Raw genomic sequence first — 7,529 nt, 5'->3', positions numbered from 1 at the left:
TAAGTAGTTTTTCCCTGAACGAAGAGTGATAGCCTTAACATGCTCTTTCGGATTTTCTTCCGTATGGCTTGGAAGACTTCCCTCTTTGCGGGATGGAATTGATTTAGCGAGTTGTCCAATTTGAATCTCCAAATTATGGATGCTAGATGATTGGTTTTTAATAAGCTGATCGAATTTATTCTCGATCCGTTTAAAACCATCGTCGTGATTACTTATTTTTCCGCTCATAGCATCAATGAATTTGTCGATTTTAGAAGATAAAGTGCTAATCGAATCTCTTGATTGATTTTGATAATTGGTAGTACGATTTTGATTAGTATTAGCATTATTATTATCTCTCCAGTTAAAGTTAGGATGATTTCTCCATCCAGGATTATATGTATTGGAATAAGGGTTATTATTTTGGTTTTGCCCTTGGACAAAATTTACCTGTTCAATTTCACTCATACCTTCGTAATCCACATCTGTTTGGATTGGCTTACCATTAGAATCACACGGTGCCATAAACCTATCAATTTTGTGTGATAAGGCAGAAAATTGGGCTTGCAACATCGCTACTGGATCAAGGTTCACTATACCTTTAACTGATGATGTTGTTGAGGATGATGGTTTCGCTGATGGTAGGTGTCCACGTTCCGCGGGCCACATACTACTGTTGATTTCCATCTCCTCCAAAAGTTCTCTTGCTTGGGCAGATGTTTTCTTCATGAATAACCCTCCAGACATAGCGTCCAATGAACCTCTAGTTGTAGGATTTAGTCCATTATAGAATGTTTGCATTAAAAGTTCAGCGGGCAATTGGTGGTGTGGGCATAAATGTTGAAGTTCTTTAAAACGTTCCCAAGCCTCATAAAGAGTTTCATTATCATTTTGAGAAAAAGATGTTAACTCTTTAATGACTCTTGCGGTTTTTGCTAAAGGAAAATTTTTTGATAAAAATGCTTGGGCTAATTGCTCCCAAGTCTCAATTGATGCGGCTGGCATAGAAGTTAACCATTCTTTGGCTCGATCCTTCGAAGTAAAAGGAAAAAGGCGAAGTTTGATTGCTTCTGCAGTTACATCAGTAATTTTAAAAGTGTCACAAATTTCTAAGAAATTTGTCAAATGGGTATTAGGATTTTCGTTAGGTAACCCGTAAAACGTTACATTATTTTGCAACATATTAAGCAACGCAGGCTTAATTTCAAATTGGTTTGCATTAATTTGGGGTCTAACTATACTGTTTGTTACATCGGCCACTCCTGGCCTAGCGTAATCCATAAGTGTGGCCATAACTTCTGGCTTGGTAACTCTGGTTTTTATTGGGGTTTTGTTTTTTTTTCTTTTCTTTCTTGTTCTTTTTACGAGTTCTTTCAATTTCTGGGTCAATAGGATCTGGTGACGTGCCCGAACTTCGAGAACTGCACATGAACTTGAAATTTCGCACGAACCGAAACTACCTACAAAACAGAATTTGAAAAATAAATATTTTAATAATTAAAAATAAATAAAATGTAAAAGTTTTAATAAGTATGAATAAACCTAGATTCGTAATAAAACACGAAAAATTTAAAATTTTGTCAAAAATTTTGGCATTCCCCGGCAACGGCGCCAAAAACTTGTTGAGCGATTTCCGTAAGTGCACGGTATACGCTTGTAGTAATAAAAGATATCGATCCCACAGGGAACGTTTTTCAACAAAAACTTATTCTGAATCGGTTAAATTTACTTTTAAGGTTTATAATATGGAAAATCGTTTAATCGATTTTGGTTTTGAAATTGCTATAATGAGAATTAGATTAGAATGTGAAGACGTTAGAAAGTATCTGATTAAAAATGAATTTGCAAAACAGGAACGTTTTAGTACTTTTAAAAAAAGTAAACAAGTATATTTGTTTGCATTAAGCAAAGAAAACAACTTTAAACTTTGTACGAATTATAAAGATGAAATAAATGACGGAACCTCTAATTAATAGGCTTTGAACGCGACAAAACCCTTATCCGGGATAATTGCCTTAACCAAATTAAAACTCTACCGAGATAATAATTTGCCTAAGTGTTCAACAAAGTTTCCTTATAAAGATTTTGAATTAAACTACGTTTTAATGAAAACACCAGCAGTCACTTTAGTGGATTGGTTACCATAAGTGCTGCATAAAAATCTATCGAATAGAACGGACTTTATTAGATGAAATATAAATTGATACAAGTTTACAGAGAACATGGAGCATTGAATTCTTCGACGGCGTGCAAGTGAACGGGTTGTCAATCCTTTCCTTGGGTTTCGTTAGAGTTTGTCAGGCTCAGGGGCGAATCCTCTACTCAATCTTCTCGTTGAATCTTCGTAATAGAGACTGGGTCGGTCCACTACCAAAATGTAAACTAAACTGGAACAATGTCTAAACGCTACTGAATTTGTTATTATTTTGTAAACAATGTGTGTACATCATATTGCTTTTGAACAGAATCGAAATCTAACTTCTGAATCACTTGATTCGGAATTTCTGCATAAATTCTACACTAATCTCTTTCTTCTACATATATATCTCTTTTTTTTTAACTCTCCATCAACTCTTTATTTATAGATGTTGAAGAGTCTTGATTGAAGTGTCGTGTCCGTTGTGAAGGATCGTGTCCGCTGCGAAAGGACGTCTTTATCCAGCCGAACGATCGCGTTTCGTCGAAAACGAAAGTGTGTAACTAGGCCTCTAAAATCTCCTGCTCGTACCGAGAATATTAAATTCTCTACCGAGAATGGGGGAGCATCAATTGTACTTCAGACGAAGGGAAGGGGAGGCTGAGGGACGCGTGTCGCGACCGTGAATAGTGGGGGCTGCGGTCGCGGCACGGAGCATTTTTCACTTCTTCGCTCTCGTTCGTGTCCTCGACTTGGTGTTATTAATTTTCGTCGTCTTCGACTCCTTTTGTAGGGCTTTTCTTCTATTTTTGAGCTCTTTTTACTCCTATTTGGATTTTACCAAATATTTATGTACCTTGCATGAAAGAAACATATTCGAGAGTAAAAGCTTTCTAAATGGTTATAAATATCATAAATTCGTAGCAATATTGATGTAATTATTGATGATATTTTAGGTATATTTTGGGCTTAACAACAGATATCTGGACAGTTACATGGATCCGATGAAAAGTAGTTCATTAGGATTGGGGATCCGATTTGAGATAACAGGATGGGTAGATTCATCCTTGTCACCTGTTCATCTCATTGTTATTAATAGGTATAACTAATCCTCAGACTCAAAGGAATATTAATTGGTATTCTGGATTACGGAATGTGACGCTTTGACTCTGGTGTAACACGATCTTTAACAGAGATGACTCTGGGGTGTGAACAGTAGACGTTGGGTATCACAAGAAGTGATTGCGGGATCGTTATATATTGGATTGAGCATTTATCACTCCCGATAAATGGGAGATACATCCAAGGATCGCTTGTGGAAGACTCGACTCTAAATCCTTGCAAGGTGATAGCTTAAGACTTGAAATACAGATTTCACTTAACCTATCTATTTGAGTTGACTCGGCCTGTACAAGTAAAACGAACGTCTCGCTATATGTGACTTGACATTATCCATAGTCATAAGATTCAGTTCAAGGATATAGTTGATAAAGGATCGAATTATACTGTAACTAATACGGAAAGGTTAACGACAGAATCAACCTGTCTTCTTATAGCTCTAGGGGAATGATTACGGACTTGCTAATCACATACTCTGTACATCATTCCGTTATGCAAAGATTAAATATAATTATTTGAAAATTATTTAATAACGTTGCATACGGCTAGAAGCAATAAGAACCTAATGGGTCACACATAAGACTTGGAACCTAAAAGAGAGATAGATGTTAATTAATTGATGGAAGCCCAATTGAGCCCAATAAGGCCCATGGACCAAGGGGGGGTCGAAATTCATGTAGTGAAATACATGAATAATTAATTTGATTTTGTTAATCCTAATTAGATTAGGATTATGAATTAAATTAATTAAGAGATAAATAAGTTAGGAGTTTTAATTAGATTATAATACTCCTATTATTATCCAATAAGGTTATTATTATTATCCTTAATATATTAGATATATAATGAGATAATAATTGGGAATTCTATTCCGAATTGAATTCCTATTCAGTAACCTAATTCTATATAACTAGGGATTAGATACAAAAGATTATAAATACCCCTCCCCTAGGATTTTCGAAATCCACTAGTGAAAACCCTAGAGTGATTTTCGAAATTGATAACTTGAGGAAAAATCCTTGACCGGAGCCCTTCCTTGTGAGGCGCCGTTGGGATCGGCCGGGGACACTTCGATGCCAAAGTCAGTAAGATGGATCAAAGAAACCAACGGAATTGACAAGAATTGTGAGAATGTGTACCTTGATAGCCTAGGGGATCGGGCTATATATAGCTGGGAAGTTGTAACCTTCAGGTAACTAGAAAGTCTCCATTAATGCTTCATTAATGGCAGTTACAGGTTATTCTTAACCTGGCGGTTTAGCTAATTAATAGCTCATTAATGACCTTTTATGGCCGAGTCGGTGGCCAGCCGTTATAGAGGCGAATGGAGAGATTCGCCTTATAGGTCCGCCAGCGGATCTCCTGGAGCTGATCCGTGGAGATTCGCCAGCCAGCTTCCCTTTGGGGATCACTACATGGCGTACTTTGAGGTGAATATCCCTTTTGGTCCTCAGGATAATATCTCAATGTTATCAGAAGCCCCCCCTAAAATGTCCTTAAAGTCCTTTAGGGCTTTTGAACTTCCGCGCGCCGTCATAAACATGAGCATTAATGAGCACACTGTTCAATGTCATTGGACGATCGACATGTGTAGTGGACACACTGTCCCAGGAAGAAGAAAACTCCTTTCTTCTTCTTACGCTTTCTCTTTCTTCCTCATTTCTCCATTTTTCTCCTGCGCTCGAAGCTTTTTCTGGGATTTCTTTAGAGTTTCGCACCAAGCTTCCGATTTCTCATGTAAGTTCATTTTCTTTCACTTAACTTTTTCCTGGATGTTTAGAAGTTCGTCTTCATCTTCTAGATCAACTTCAGAACTTTTTAATTCAACCTCCCACCCTGAAATAGAAGTCGATTTTAGTTGGACCACCTCGTCGTCGGAGAGCTCCCATTCTTCCGAGGACACGGTTAATTCCGATTTAGCTGAGTTTAATAACTCAGCGCGTAATCATTATCAGACTCGTTCCACTAGGAATCCATCTCTTTTTACTTCTATCTCCGGTGTAGTTCCGGTCGGTGCCCACAGGTGGTTCTCGGGATCAATGGCCTCTTCTTTGATTCCTCCTAAGAAAAAGAATCCTCGAGCGGAGTCCACTCCGTCTCGTATGAGTGCCGCGGATCTAGCGAATCTGGCGGATCACTTTCCCTGGATTAAAAATTATGAGACCCAGCTCGCCGCATCTCATCAACGTCCTTCCTGTCCGCCTAGCGGCTTCCTCACAGTGTATAGTAGTCATGTAGAGAGAGGGTTCCGACTTCCTCTTCCAAAGATGATGGCGGACATCCTCTCTTATTTTGACATTACAGTCAGCCAGCTACATCCTAACTGCTGGTTGGACATCGCTTTAGACTGTTACCTTGCTTTGAATTTAGGAGTTGTATATACGGGCCGTATCTTTAGAGCTTTTCACAAACCCTCAAAAAGGAAGTCCGAATCTTATCTCACGTTCGCCAAGTTCGGAGTTTATTCGCCCTTTAGCGAAAAAATGTCTAATGTTTATTGCTGGGATGAGAAATTCTTCTACGTGAAGATAAAGGATGGCGAACCATTGGGTTTTCCTTCAGTCTGGAATCCCAGGCCGCTACATATGGCGGGCGACATGCGAATTTTAACGAACAGTGATGAGGAGGTGGCGGAGCTCATGAAGCAGATCAAGGCGGATGCATGGACTTATGCAGATGCCTTAGCTTTCATGATGAGTGATATCCCCCTGATTCGCCGGGAAGGGGATCGATTTATTTACTCAAAGATTGCGCAATTTGACCAAGGTACCCTTCATTTCTTCGTGAACTTTGATTACTTTAATGTTTTCTTTGGCAGGGGTGTATCTAAGGCCAATCACGCTCTTACAGAGACGCGCAGGAAGTTTTTGGAGGCTGAAGCACGCAAGAAAGGTCAAGCGGTGAATCCTCAACCTGATACCGGTAAACGTCCTGCAGAGACGGTGGTTGAGCCGCCACTAAAGAGGAGGAAGCCCAACACCGCTGGTGGCCCTAAGCTTTTGGCGGACGCCATGAGGTCCGCCAAACCCGCTGAGGAGATTGCACAGGTAGTCTATCTTTTGATTTCCTTTCGTTCATCAAGTTTTGGACCGGAGTATGACTCTTTCATGTTTGTGTAGACGGCGAAGCCCGATATTGGTGGATACTGGTCCGCCAAATTGGGAGCCCAAGGCTCTTTCGAGAACGAATCCATCCTAAATGATTTGGATAAGGCCTTGGGTCAGGTGGGCGAAGTACAGAGGAACTATAACCAGATTCCTGGTTCAATTCATGCCCAAAAGGGGAAGACGGAGCTTCTTTCGGTGAGTTTCTTTAGAAAAGATACAGACAATACTAGTTCCTTAATCCTTTTTGCCTTTTGATTGAATCGTTTGTTTTTGGACAGTTGTATGCTCGCCTTCGCACCATGGAAAATGAGCTCCTTCAAAATGTGGCGGATAAGGCAACTATCGAGAGGTTAGAGAAAGAGATAGTGGAAGCCAATTCCAATATCGCTTCTATTAACGCAGGTCGTGCCTCTGCGAATGCAAACCTTGCTACTGCCACAGCCGCCTTAGTTCTCAAGGATGAGGAAATTAAGAGTTTAAAGGCAAAGATTGCATCTGATGCCAAAAGCCACGAAGACGCCCTTAGAGAATCTGAATATACGGCGGGTGTGCAAGCTTTTTATTACGGCGAGATGCTTATGGCGTACTTCTCATTGGCGCATCCTGAGACTAACTTCACAGATCCGCAATTCGCCGTTCCTGAACCAGAAGATGTGGCGAGGTTCAATAAAATGCCAGACGCTAAGGAGTACCTCCGTGATTACGTTCGGAGATGGATGAAGGGGCCTACGGGAGAAACCAAACCATCCACTACGGTCTTGGCGAATGAGCTTGAAGAAGTGCCCCTGAAGGCGGATGTAGAACCAATTCCTGATCAGGCTCTTCCACTTGGTCCCACATCTTTAGTGGATAAGGAGGTATCTCCTGATGGCGTATCTGCGGATGTGGAGAAGGAGGATCCCCAAGCAAGTACCGGGGGCAAGGAAATCGCAAAGGAGGACGCTCCCATTGTTATTTAGTTTTGTTTTTATTTAGGATATTGTAAAAACACCTTTAAGTACAATTTTTACCTTTACGTTTGCATAAGGAAATATATAAACATCTAGGATTTGGAGTAGGTGGCCAGCCATACTCCACTGTATGAACCTTTGTGAAGGTTTGGAAGCTGTTCTATTCCTTCTAGAGGAAGTAAAGATTCCCAGGGGATCGATTTGCTACCTATCTTTGAGGTGAAATGATCCGCCCGT

The 7,529-nt window shown here is 40.2% G+C and overlaps 1 non-coding gene across 1 annotated transcript; it reads left to right on the top strand.

Moving 5' to 3' along the window:
* Positions 1-796: 796 nt before the first annotated feature.
* On the top strand, positions 797-903 carry LOC136228092 (small nucleolar RNA R71). The gene has a single exon (XR_010688427.1). It is a non-coding gene; the product is annotated as a small nucleolar RNA R71 (small nucleolar RNA).
* Positions 904-7,529: the final 6,626 nt, after the last annotated feature.

This window comes from Euphorbia lathyris, chromosome 4 (genome assembly GCF_963576675.1).
Source record: "Euphorbia lathyris chromosome 4, ddEupLath1.1, whole genome shotgun sequence".
NCBI lineage: Eukaryota > Viridiplantae > Streptophyta > Magnoliopsida > Malpighiales > Euphorbiaceae > Euphorbia > Euphorbia lathyris.
This window is presented reverse-complemented; position numbering and strand designations above follow the sequence as displayed.